This window comes from Hesperophylax consimilis, chromosome 18, assembly GCF_061612785.1.
Source record: "Hesperophylax consimilis isolate HC1 chromosome 18, BYU_Hcon_1.0, whole genome shotgun sequence".
Lineage (NCBI taxonomy): Eukaryota > Metazoa > Arthropoda > Insecta > Trichoptera > Limnephilidae > Hesperophylax > Hesperophylax consimilis.
The window spans coordinates 17,163,058-17,177,768 of record NC_142853.1 but is presented as its reverse complement, the minus strand read 5'-3'; the positions used below and the strand labels follow the sequence as shown (position 1 = coordinate 17,177,768).

At 32.7% G+C, this 14,711-nt stretch overlaps 1 non-coding gene across 1 annotated transcript; it reads right to left on the bottom strand.

The window, feature by feature from the left end:
• Window positions 1-13,740: 13,740 nt before the first annotated feature.
• Window positions 13,741-13,813, bottom strand: TRNAT-GGU (transfer RNA threonine (anticodon GGU)). The gene has a single exon. It is a non-coding gene; the product is annotated as a tRNA-Thr (tRNA).
• Window positions 13,814-14,711: the final 898 nt, after the last annotated feature.

The following is a 14,711-nucleotide window of genomic DNA, read 5'->3' as shown; positions in this document are numbered from 1 at the left end:
AACGAAGATAAAATCCTGCCCTTTCTAGATGTGGAGGTGATGCGGAAACACGATGGTAGCCTAGGGCATACTGTATATAGGAAACCAACCCATACGAATCGGTACTTACACGCTGATTCGCACCACCACCCAGCGCAGAAGAGAGGACTTATCCATACATTGGTGACCCGAGCGACCAGAATATGCGAAGAACATAAAATCGGAGCGGAACTTACGAAGCTGACCGATGCACTGGAGCGTAACGGCTACCCAGCAAGTCAGACAAGGCAAATCATAAGAGCCAAATCTGCACCAAACAAAGACAGAGTTGAACAAGAGTCGAAAGGCTGTGCCTTCCTGCCTTATGTGCACAATGTGACAGACAAAATTGCCAAGCTTTTGAGAAAGGAAAATATCAAGACTGTCTTCGGAACAACAACAAAGATACAGGACTTACTGAGGTCTGCAAAGACTAAGTTTCCTCTGGAAACAGATGGAGTGTATAAACTCAGCTGTTCCGGATGTGACAAGGTCTATGTAGGCCAGACAGAGCGGACTATCTCCAAAAGAATTTCGGAACACTTCAGAGCTTGTAAACTCGGCCACCCTGACAAATCGGCAATTGCCGAGCATTTGATTGACACCGGGCATTACTTTGGATTTGTTCCTGAAATCCTGGGGAGACCGAAAACTTATAGAGCACGGCTGATTACGGAGGCCATTGAAATTCATAAAAATCCCGTAAACATTAATAGAGACGATGGAGCTAAGCTTAATAGTTCTTGGTATCCGGTAATTGACGGATACACCAGAGCTAAACGAAGAAAACCACTTTAAATACAAAAAAATGATACGTTAATGTTAGCTCAGAGGGTTGGAGCTGGCAACACGGTATCACAACCTCATACTTAAGCTCACATTTTAACACAACCTCAAATAAGACATCTGCCCTGATGATGGACACTGCAATGCTGTCCGAAACGTTGGCTAAAGAAGGAGTTAGCGCAACACGGCATAATACCTCAAAAACAAATAACAAAAATACTTTTGGCCGTGAAAATCTTAAATCATATTTAATAAAAATGTAAGCTACTAAAAAAATTTTTTTTTTCGTAATGCGTAAATTAAACATCTTTTAAAAAATGCAGTATTATAGCTAAGATTATTTGTGGTAGTTTCACTTGATTAACTTTTTTGTTTTCTTATATAATTATCTACAAAATAAATAAATACCAGTTTTGTGCTTGAAATCTAACTTTTCTGGGTTTCGTTTGTCAAGCGATTTTAATGCCTATTAACTAAAATATAATGTTTACCAAGAATATAGACATTTTTGGCTTGTAGCTTCCTCTTAATAGGTTTACGAAAATTCAATATTCGGCAAGCGGTCTACGGGACTAAAAAGTTTGGGAACCTCTGATTTAGAAGAAAATATCAAACTGGCTACCCGTTTCCGCGTGGAATAAAAGTTATAATAATAAAAATTGGATAATTTGTACAGCGCCGTTTTTGTGAAAAATCACCTCATGGGCTCATGCTTCATTTTATAGCAACTAAATTTAAATTTGAAAACTGTTTTAAGTTTAAAATCGTGGCGTTGGTTTAGAAATTCCATCCAGCAACGGTGCAATTTTTATACATTAGATATTTTAGTGTTTCACATCTGATTTATAGATTGGAATGCTTTTTATCGAAAACTTGGATATGTTATTAGATAAATAAGGAGATTCCCATAAAATGTAGTATTTGAATACAATTAGCAAGCTTTTCTTCTATATCATTTTTTATAACGTTCACAAAGCAACCTCAACATTTGAACAGACGGAGAGCTTAGATGACAGGTTCAGCTGCCTTAGATTTTGGTATCACACAAATAGATTTTATGCTATAAATATGGGGGAAGAGTGTCAGGAGATCTAAATATAGACCAAGACAAGCAACTATCAAGCGAATCAAAATTGAAACACGTCTTGTACGAATGTGTATTAGGTATTAAGCAATATGTGTATAAGCACGCATGCACTGCTTACTCCTGTGAGAAATTACCTGCTGGTTCGTTTGTCTTTAGTTTTGATTGATTGATTCTCTCTAATGTATATAATATAGTAGTATGGGAAACTTTTTTTGCCTATTTAAAGTATTTGTAGTTGCTGATATATGATGATATCAATGAATTTGAATTCAATAGTAAATAATTTGTATGAAAACGATATTTAAATTGTTACACCATGCGTTTCCTTTCTCGGGTTTAATAATTTATAGCATTTTTCAGACGAGCAAAAATTAGCTTTTGAAAACTTTCAGGAGTAATGTATGACGTGGTGTGATGTATGTTCATACATAATTATTAAGAGTTGTTTATGCGGGAAGAACGTTTGCAACAGTTATTTTCACTGTAGAGTTGCTTTCGCAATTCACGCGAAATGATTATGTTTCATGCAATTAGTTTTTTTTTAATATTTTTTAAAAACGAGTAGGAAATATGGTTCCCCGGGAGTTCTTTTATGTTCGTTCAGAAAAGAATCCAATTTCGAGTTGTACTTTATTTACAATTTTAGAAGAAAACAATTGGAATATAAATGGAAGGGCCTTCTCAAAACGATCCCAAATGGCGCCCTGATAGTAACAATAAAAAGATTGCTCTTTTAACAGGCCCCTGGGCTTAAGTCGGTTCGAAATTAGCTCTTTAGTTCTAGAATCGTTGCCGACATGACCACTCGATTCTTCGCTCGACAAACGTACAAAAAAATAACCGAACGGTCTCGGCAAATGGCAAATATTCGGACCACGATTACAAAATTTACTCTGATTCTCATTGGATAAAGAAGATAGAAGAGAGATGAGGCATACTTATAAAAAGTAGTAAGGTGGGAGACAACGCGGCGTGGAAGAAGGCAGGAGGAGTGAGAATTATAAAAAGGAGAGATCGGGGAAGGAAAGGAAAAGTAAATAGACATTTCCGTCGAACCTCGAGATCGGGAAAGTAACATTCTAATTAAATATGGTAATCCATTTGAGGTCAGGTCGAAACAAACAGCTTGGCGAGATTGATTTTGGGGGAGAGCTTTTACAATTTTATTTGTAATCTTCTAAGAAGTCTGGAGCCGAGACATCTAAATATCTTGCGGTGCTTCTAATATGAAACGATGGCTTTGTCACTGAGAGCGTATGCCCACTGTTCTTTACATTAGGCGGTACACAGTCAATTTATTAGGAAAAACAAATAAAACCTTCTCAGAGTGAAACAGTGAATTCTTCGGGAAAACATTATATACGTGCGTAAACGTGGTTGATCGATTGTCATTAATATTTATTATTCAGCCCTGATAATTTATTCAATTTCCTGTGAGTAAATTATTTTGTGATTTTTGTTTCACTAAATAACTCACACTGATAACCAACCCCACGATGTTCATTATTGATTATTCTGCAAAATATTCCATTCCAATAGGATGTAAAGGAAATGTGTGGCAGTCTTTATTATGCTCTTTGCATTATATCTTTATGCGAGATTTTTATAATTCACTCACGGTGAACAATATGTAAAATCTCAGTTAATCCATTTAAATTGCTGTAAGCCACTGAGCTATCGTGGCAACCTGCCGTAATCTTCCTATATAATATTATGATTTCATATTTGTTTTTTGTTTTAAATATAAAGTACTTAAATCAGATTTAATAAAGTAACGTAAAGTAAACTAACTCATCTATACTCAAATATACATAATTACTACGAAAAAAGTTCAAATACACGATGTACTCGAAGCAACAACAAAAACTTACTACAAATACCGATAACACATATTACGTTTGGTCAACGAAATTTTAAATACTTTGCGACAAGACTCTACAACATTCTTCCAGACAGCATAAAACAATGTGATTCACAAAAAAATTTCAAATATAATGTTAAAATTTGAATCGAAAATAAGAATAGGGCCTTCACCGGTGCATTCACCCAAATTCGCAGTTATTTAAGTCACCACATTATTGGGCGAATACATCTTAATACAAGTATAGGTATGTTCAAAGGTATTAGGAACTAACACGAAAAATTCTGCCTCAACCCAGGCTAGCCTAGTGAGGCGGTATTTGAGAAACCTCAACTGTACTTTTATTTTCTTTTTACCTTCACAATATTATGTTTGTATTTTTCTGTCTATTTTATAACCTTAAATATACAAGTTACAAATCAATGTACACCATAATATGCACGTATAGTTGTAATGTGTAAACTTTCCCATATAAAGATATTATTATTATATAGTTATGCAAGAATGTATGGTAAGAATGTAGTATACAAGTATGAACTTAATAAAAGGTGTAAAGGTGTTCTACGAATTAAACACAAAAACAATTAATAATTAATAGATATTTTTGTATGTGATTCTAAAGTATGCATTAGATTGTCCAGAATCGCTAACATTAATTTGTATAAATCAGAAGATTTAGTTCGCCAGTTGATATTCAGAACACCGCTTAGTTTGGGTTCGCGATTGTATTTCTGAGGTCATATATTATATTTAGAAAAATGCGTGAACTAAACACCGTTCTGCGCCAATGCGCGGTGACTTTCTGCGTTTGCGATTGTCATATAAAATTTAACATTTGGCAATAACTTTACAATTGTTATTATTGAAAGCATGAGTCCTCATCACACAGGAATTTTTACATTAAATTTATGCATGATATAGACCCTCAGGGAAACAATTTTCCTCAGGGCCTACGTCATCTTTGGGGATTCGGCTCTTCAACTCAAATGTAATTGTAACTTCACGGGTAATTGCCCTGTGTAACCGAGGCTCAAATGAAAAAAACCAACATGATAATAATATTTTATTTACCTTCGCCTGGGTTTCAATCCACTGACTCTGTACCACTGAAGAAATAAACCGATAGAAGTGCATTGTGCGTCTGTGTGCTAGAAATAAGGTCAATTTCACCATACTTCTAATTGATTCTAATCTAATTTCTTTCCTAAACAGATTATAAAATCCGTAGGCCGAGTGCTGAGAGTCATATATTTATGTAAAATAGTGACATCAGTTTTAGTTCAAATCGGTATAGATCACACTTCTATGGATTTTGTGTTCAGGGCTATCTTCACTACGACATAGATTATATGCATTAAAAATCAAAATCGATTTTTTTTAAATAGCCGAGCCTCGAATGACGGAAAACGAACGAAGCAATCGCAAGCGGTGTATCGCGCTATTTGTGGTTGCTTCGCTCCTTTCGATTAAGTCGTGGTTTAGTTCGGCAATTCGGCTCGTCTAGAGGCACATCGCATTATTTTGTTTTCATAATATAATAAAAATAACAACGTCCTATTTTATTGAATATATTAAGTACAAAATTATGCAAAATGACATTAACTCGTGGCTTTCGGCGATAAAAGATGTGTTTGCAAATGCAATCTAATATATACCTACAATTATACAAGCTTAAAGCATGCATAGTGTTTTGTAAAATATAGGTCATCCATAGATAAAACACGTGTTAAATAAAAACTGGAGAGTTAAACCCATAGATTTTTAATGTGGGCGTGTTGGTGTGCCTAATTTAAGATCAATTTTGGTGAAATTAATCAAACATTTTTAAGTTTGGATAGCAGATTAACTCGTCTACTAGTCATGCCTTAAATTGTTTTAAAATACATTTTAACTCATAGGCCCCAGACAGGTCAATGAAAATGATCTCCTCTAGAAGGAATTTTGACATTTAATCAGTTTTATCCGAAGTAAGGGAATTTAACCTTACACGGAAAAATTTACTCATAAAAAATATTGCTAATTTAGAGAATCTCTTCAAATTATTCGTAATCCCGTAAAAAATGGGATTACAGGCCCTTTAAACAAATTTTAACAAATGAATTGATAGGTTTCCTGATAAACTCTTAATAAAATACCAATGTATTTTCACATTGTCAGACCACGTGTTATCACACGTGTTGTGATTATTTATTGTTAATACAAAGGCAGGATAACGACTATTGTGCACCATTAACGAATGAATTGATAGGTATCATGATAAACTTTTAGTAAATGACCAAATGTTTTGTCACGATTTCGCAACACGTGTTCATAAAAATGCTGACATTTTTGCATTTCGTCATTTTATATTTTTAAGACAAACACAGGTGCATGAACACGTGTTTCGTCATTATTATGAATTTAATAAAAAAATATCAGAAACAGCCTGCAATCCCGTATTTAACCGGATTACCAATAATTTGAATATTGGTAATCCGGTATAAATCCTGTTACCCTACTCATTTTTCTCCGTGAGCTTCGACACGCCCATCACACACCTGTCGGCTTTGCCTAAAGTTGCTTCAAATGCCATTAGCGGTGTTTGATGATCAGATCTGAATATCCAGTTACTCAACCTTCCTCTCCCACATTTCCTCAACCACTTCCTTAAACTTCAAAAAGGACCCCCAATTAAGGATGCGATAGTCCCACTGACTGTTGGGTATCTTGATTAGCATTCACATAAAAAAACGTGTTCTAAAGTGTGGCCTATCCTATTGACTCCCATATAATGAAGTGTTGAACGATAAAACGTAATAAACATTCATAAAGCACAGAAACGTCACGTTCAGCCAACTTATTGTAATTCTACTTTTCCGAAAAAAATATTGTTTTGGACGAGCGCCGAATTCGTGCCGTACTCTGTGGATTAGTCATTAATTCTGAAATGAAATTTTTTTTTTTTCAGGTTTTCGGTTTTTCTCTGAAATTCAGTTTTTAATTATTTAATCCACCATAAATTATTATTTTATATTTTAAATAAAATAGTGAAGTCAAAAATTTGTTATAGTATGCTATAGTCCCACTAGTTCCGTTCAGTTGGATCTGTTGTACAATGTTCACGTGAAAATAGGTGAAACGGTCCATTTTATAATTGGTGCTTTCAGCTTGTCTTAAAAAATAATATTACTAAATAGGTGTTGAGTCAAAAAAGTGTGAGGAGCTCGATTATTAAAATAACTTCGTTAGAAGCACGTGGCAACAAATGGTATATTGTTACTCTAAGAAAAAGACAGAGGAATTGAAGAGGCTTGATGTCGGCGATATCTTCTCAGCGATATTACATTTAAGGCTCTCATTTTTAATCCTCGTCTCAAGCGACATCCCTCGAGGAATCAGCGGGACGAAGTTTCGAATTCAAATAAAGACGAGGAGATAAAATAAAATCTCAACCAGTTGTAGGTGAGTTGAATCTGCTATAGTAATGGTCAACCATTGGCTCGGTGTAACACATATTACTGTTCAATATTACATATTACGATATTTTACCGAGAATTAATCGTTAACCCGTAAACCGTTAACCGTCAATCGATAACCCTTAACCCCAATAATCCCACAGGCTCCGGGCAGATGAGAAAAATGTAATAAAATGAAAATGACAAAGGTAGTGGCAAAGACAAACCAATGGCCAAAATTATATAGAGATCAAAAATATAAACATAAATAACTAACGAAATATTATATTTACCCTTTTTCTGTGTTAATTAATTTATTTACTGTTCACTATATAAGATGTCCGGGGATGAGTGCACTAACTTTGGAAGTAATTCTAAATGATAAAGTGAAGAAGATTGTATCATAGGTAGCTTTTTCTTAAAATCAAAGGTTATGGTAGTTTATGAGTAAGAATTTTTTTGTATGGAAAAAAAATATTTTTTGAGTGAGAAAAAACAATAAAATTTCAAAATAATTTCATTTTCTTTTTACTTTTACCATCATGAAGTTATTTAGAATCACCTCCAAGCTAGCGCGATTTACCCGAGACACCTTTTATATTATCAAACATTCAAACTGATTACTCTTATATGTACTGGGTGTCATGACTAAGCTGTTGAAGTGATTTTTATTTAATTTTTTTTTTTTTACGAAATATAACATATTAAAGCATATTTTATACACTCTCCTACAAAAGCTGACGCTTGTGGTTAGGAGAGGACTACTTATTTATAACTTTAAAAACTTAAGAATTTTTTATTATTATTATTATTATTTATTTTATTTAACGCCCAGAGGGCTTTTACATGGTTGGTAGTATAATTTTAATTTGACAGATACTTTGAAACATAAAAAATAAGAATAAAATTACATTTGATAAAAGCTATGCAACAAGTCATACAAACACAAGAAACAAAAACAGAAAATTACAGCTATTTGTAGGTTTACATGATGTGTTTAGGAGTATTGTTGAAATAAATGTTGAAAATGATCCACAAAACTTGCCAAGTTGGTATTCAATATGTCAATTTAACATATTAGAGATTTTGACATAATATTTTTTTAAGATTATGAAGGTACTCGTAATTAAAATGAGAAATGTATATCGGATGTACATAAAACATTAGGAAAACAGTTAAGAATATATCTAAGAGGAAGTTTAAATTATATTGTGGTATTACAAAAATATGATATTATTTTTCATTTTATTTGTCGTATTTTTTCCGTTATATATATATAATTTTATTCCTTTATAAACATAGTAATTCTGTGCTGTTGTGGTTCGTACGGGTGGTAAACTTAGTCCACCAACAGAAGTATTCCTTATGCTAATATTTAGCAGTGGGGTATTATTTTTATTAAAAATATCTTTTTGTAGCTGAAATAGTGCAATTTTGTCGTAAATTTTTGTAAGCGAGGGAACAGTGAATTTTTTTTTTATTTAAATAAAGCAAGACAAAAATATATATTACAGTATATAATAAAATAAAATACAGAAAAAAAAACAGAAAAGTTCCAATAAACTACTTTTCAGTAGTTGGTCGATGGAATACATTTATTTAATTTACATTTATATACATTCACTTATTTAATACATTTATTGTTGGTTAGTAATACGGTTTTTTTAGGCTAAATTTAATAAGAATTTTTTGAATTGTTTCGAGTGGGAGAACGGATGATTTATATGCACCCCCCCAAGCTATGATTTCATATTGTAGTACAGAGTGCGCAAGTGCAAAGTAAATTTATTTTAATATTTTTAATTAGATAGTATTTCTAAGTAGTAAGTTCTCGAAGAATATTTATATTAGTTTCGTCATTCCGTTTATTGTGGAGTTTATTTGATTATTCGATTTGATTTTATTATTCCGAGATATTTTATTTGTTCTTTACTACTAATATGTATACAATTTTAGTTGCAGGGTGTTATTTTAAGTAGACTTTTAAGAGATTATGGTAACTATGCCCTCCTAAATGTTTTGATATCAATCAGAAAGCAGACAATACGGCCCTTAGCTTGAAATTGGATTGCATTGGACACCCCTGCCCCACAATATCCGTGAAAGTTTCCGCGGTGATTCAAGGCTGTGCCAGAATTATGATAGAAGTTATTTACGTCTGTCCGGAGAGGGGAGATGGGAAGGGTGAAGTGTGGAAAGGTGGTTGCCTAATGAAATTATTCATGGGCCCTTTGGCACAGCGCTGCCGGGGCCCTGGGGAAGCTGAGCAGATCTTAAGCTAGCCACTGGGCCCCTCGTAGACGAAGAATAAATAAATATAAATTAAAAACGGCTTGAATTTAGTTACTACTACGTGAATGGGAATTAATTATTTGGGAAAAAAATCTTTTTATGTTAAATTAATTTATCATATCTGAAATAAGAATCAAATGGGATAGCGATATATGAGTAGGATGGCAGGAAGTTTCTAAGAGAGAGAGAGAGAGCGCGTGCTTAAAGGGCTAGAACCAAAACATACTCAAAACATAAGTCAATGGCGACACGGGTTTCCATTAAAAATGGCCATTCTAGTGTGTTTTATATATTCAGTGTAATTTATTTTACAGAATGATTAACATCTCATCCGTGCTTTAAACATTAAAGGAAAAAAGGGAGTTGATTTTTTTTTAATTTGATTAAAAAATAAAACACTTAAGTTACACCACAATTTATTCAAAAGAAAAACCATTTTCAAAAACACATTTCAAAACTAATGTTTTCTTCATCAGGATACAACGAATACTGAAAATTAATATATATATATAGGAATAGACAAATAAGTTCGTACCTACAGACGAAAAATTTTACAATGAGCGGAGATTTGATTCGTTCATCATTATAAAAAAATTGTATAAATTAAATATAATTACTGTATTTGAACTTGAAAATGTTACAAGTAAAACAAAACATTAACTCATAATAATAATAAAAAATTCACTAATAGTTTAACACGAAACCTTCTTTAACCGGATAGCGAATAAAATGGAAAAGATTCTCAATAAATTAGCAATATTTTATGTCGGCATTATATTTTTTTTCCGTGTATTCATGATCATTTGCCAGACAACAAAAATCATACATGTAAAAAAAGCACAACATTTTATTTTAGTTTATTTAGGAAACAGACAGTACCTACATGTGAATTAATTTTACATTCAAGTTGAATATAAGATAAACCAGTAAAGTTCCATTTAAAATATTTTTCATGGTTACAGGTTAGGAAGAAAGTAGATATTAAGAATGAATGAAAATAACAGACGAACAATACAAAATAATCGTTGTGAAGAAGGTACATTGTAAGGTTAATCTGTTTTTAAAAGTTTTTAGGGTCACTACGTCGTGTAATATTTTAAATCGAGCCGCTATCAATAACACCCCTTACGTAGATGGCGATAAGGTTTAAATTCCCGCTTAACACCATCCGCATGTTTTGATTTATGCAAGAAAAAAACATGGCCAAAAAGTGCCTTTTATTTTATTTTGTGGATGTTCAGGCATAAATATTTATTTTTTTTCCGATCATTTTATAAATAACTTAAATTTTCACACTATACAATAAAATCATAACCGAAAATGGGTTCGTAAGTAGGAGATTTTGAACTTTAAAGCAGTTTTCATAGGTTTTATTCATTATTTTTTTCTGAGCTTATAAAAAGACTTGTAAAGTAGTAATGAGAGTTCAATTTATGTAGACAAAAAATGCGTTGTAAATTTAACGTCTTACGAGACGTATGATGTGCCATAACTTGATTAAAAGTAATTGTTTATCGGAAGTTATAAAAGATCAAAGAATAGTTTTAAATTGTATATGCTTCTTTAAAATACTAAATGCGAAAAGCTAAAAGATTATGATTAAATGGTGTAAGTAATGATTGGAGTATTTGAAATGAGTCATGCTATTTTGTTTGTATCTGCCTCAGAGGAAATCCGAATAACAGGAGAACCGTCATTTTTTCTCATAAATATATAACAGTTTTTTGTCCAATATTTGTTTATAACAAATATTTATAATTTTTTCAGTTTTAAGTTCCCTAGCTTTCTTTCACGCCTTCTAACAAGTAACTTGTTAGAAGGCGTGAGGTGATCATTGTGGAATATACAGCTTGCTACTCCTGGAATGCCGACATCTGCTGAAGTCAGAGTCCGGTGGCGACGAGCGGCTGCCAAGACGACGTATGATTATATTTGATGTAGATGTGGGTGTGGAAGTGATTTTAGAAGCTGCCGCTGGCCATGGTGGCACTCTATGAATGAAGTCAATGTCTCCTTTTTGTAGTTGGTACCCAACTTTCTGGGATATATTCATTATAATATCCTGAATGTTTTCACTTCTTGACATAGAAACTCCGTAAATTTCAACATTACATAGTCTGATAGTCATATTGTTTTCGTTGATTAATTTTCATATTTATGTCTTTTATAACTTCCTTCAAATGAATAACTTCGCATTCCAGAGAATCAATTTTAGCGGTATTACTCCTCAAAGCTAACATTTTGGTGTTAAAAGTTTCAATTTGTGAAGATAAAAATTGCACTGATTTTATAATAGGTTCGAATTGATGTGTAAAGTCCTTGAATCTTGCGTCTAGCTTACAAACAATGTTTTTTTCTATCTCCTTAAGTATGTCATCGAGGGTTTTTGAGAACTGGTTAAAAATTTCATTTAAATTACACGATTATAGTCAGTAATTTGGTTATGATAATATGATACTTCGGTTCGATAAATAAACCTTCGTTAGTTCTATCTGAACTAAAATGACACCCCAATTAAAAACAAATAAATTTAATTTGTCACTATTAATTTTTTTAAAAGCATAAACCCTGTTGTAATATTCAATTATTGAAGAAAATAATATTATCAATAACACTTAAACTCAAAATATGAAAAGGACAAAAGTATACAAAAAGGGTAATGGTCGCAACTGGGACTCAAATTCAGATCTTTTGGTATTACCGGGACAAGTGCCTTTACCAATTGAGCTATTGAGACCTAATTACAAGGCCTTTTTCATAGAATTATACTTCGCCATAAGAATTTAGTTGGTAATACTATCATCAATTATTTTCTATATATTTTAATGGCTGCCATATTTTTATTTATGTAATAGATATAACTCTTTTATTCAAGACATCATCTAGTGTTGAAGTGGAACCAGTGAAACCAGTGTTGAAGTGGAACTTTGTCATCCCTGTATCAGTCGCCTGAGATTTTTGTATTGGGACTTCGTACAACCATTGTTGTTGAGATATTGAATTTAAAGAAATGAAATCGTTTAAATTCAAGGGAAAATTAAAACTTTTTTTTTTCATTTCATACATTTATAAACACAATATTTGGGGGAAATTTGATGAAATTACTTACTACAACTCTCACAGACGACGATTTTATGAGTGTATAGAAATGTGGACAAGAAGGTTATGAAGTACCTGCTGTTTGATTGAAGGTTCCATCCATAGAGCTGCAATTAAAGGCGCTACTGTGTACTATCTCTTGGAAACTTGTTCCACTATTAGATGGCGGTAAGCGGTGCGCGTAGACCAGATTCGGTAGGTTTAGTTAGAGCATTGTGAGAGTTGGAGTATGGTTGAAGGTAACAAAGCAGAACCTATTTTTTCGCTTCACGTCTCATTTAAATATAATACATCACTGGTTCCATCCATGATTCGAGAGTATCATAATCAGTCCAGTCCTTAAATCGAAATTATTATATTCAGCCCAGATACGAAATATTATCGACATGAGATTATTTCCGTTTATTAGGTTTCCTAACGTGACAGCAATAACTGTCAGGTTATATGTTTTTATTGGCCGATGCCAATGGCTTACTACATCTGTCACAGCGTGAAATAAAACAAAACAACTAAATAATCAATTCTGAAGAAAACATCGCCAGTTTTTATACAGAAAAAATATTTGGAGATTACTGTTAGACACCCATTATGCTTTCTTAAGTATTCAACACACTCAGTCATACATTATGTTATGTATTACGAAAAAGATACGAATGTGGCACACATAAATATCAACCAATTATTGTGAAGATTTTAAAAATTACCTTTCAAAACGAATTTGATCAGGTCAAATTCACTTCGTTCGTATCGTGAAACTTCAAGGTAGTGACATCGGATGCGTCAACACATACAGAAATACTTCTACGTCATACTCAGTCTAGCCTAGACTAGAATACTGAAATCAGGCTTTAGGAATGAATGTTGACTGTGGGTTTCCATTTTGACTTACTAAAATAAAGTATAATATGATAAGAACAAACATAATATTCGCATAATAAGAGTGTGGATTTAAAAAAATGCTAAGTCGGTATTTTTTCCGAATTATTTACAGTCGGTACGATAATACGTTATACTACTGTAATTGCAATTTTTTTATTGATAAATTATTTTTTAGGTAACTCTTTGTCAACCAAATGCAAAGATGTGTAACAAATTATTAAAAGCATTAATTACTCGCCTGAAATATGCATACAAATTGAAAATATCTCCCGAGTAAAAATAAATACCGCCGACGGGAATTGAACCCGCGCCTTCTGATGACCGGTCAGGTGCTCTGGACCACTGAGCTACGTCGGCTTATTTCCAACACGCCAAATAATTCAATATGTACTAGTACTTAAATCAACAATCATATATTTTTTACATGTAAACAACCAACTTTATTCTTGGAGGAAAGGCTTGGTTAGTGCTGAATTTCCCACTAGATGGCGACGAGATATATTATATCTACAATGGTTATCCTTTGTGCTATACATAAAAACGTTGTCCTATAAACATTGGTTTATCATTAAAAAAAAATACAAACATTTAAATTTTTTAACCGAAAAAAAACACACTTTTTTCTAACGTTCATGAATGATCAATTACTAAGGATACCTAATCTAACCTAACCTACTTAACCCAGTTAATAAAGTTTTTGTTTCATCACTTTCCATGACTTTATATAACTTTTTAAAGATGTGATGAATTATCCGGTCACCACGTGAAACATATACCCTGTATTTAACTGCTAGTTCCTAATTATTATGCTTTACAGCTTTGGAATCATGTTCTACACGTTAATCATTTAAAGTTATAGGTAACTCGTTTCTGTGAAAAGTATACATGATACACTAAAATATACTAAGATCTTGATAGCAGAGTAGAAATCTATTCGTTTAAAGCAGTGAAAACTATTGAATCGTGAGCTCTGGCGTCATGAAAATTGACTAGCTTTTTCGTGTATTATGTTGTTCCATTACATTACAGAACAAACGAGATAAGAAAATATAAGACATATGTATAAATTAATAAGTTTTTCTTTTATACTTTAAATAATCTTTTTACTCAATTTACAACAAAAAAAACAGCTTATTCATAAACAAGTTCTGCTGTGCAATTATTAATTATTATGACGCGTATTAAAGGCATTATCTTCCCTGACCCCGACCCACGGATGCGCTACTACACATGGCCTATGTGCCCAAAAGAGAAA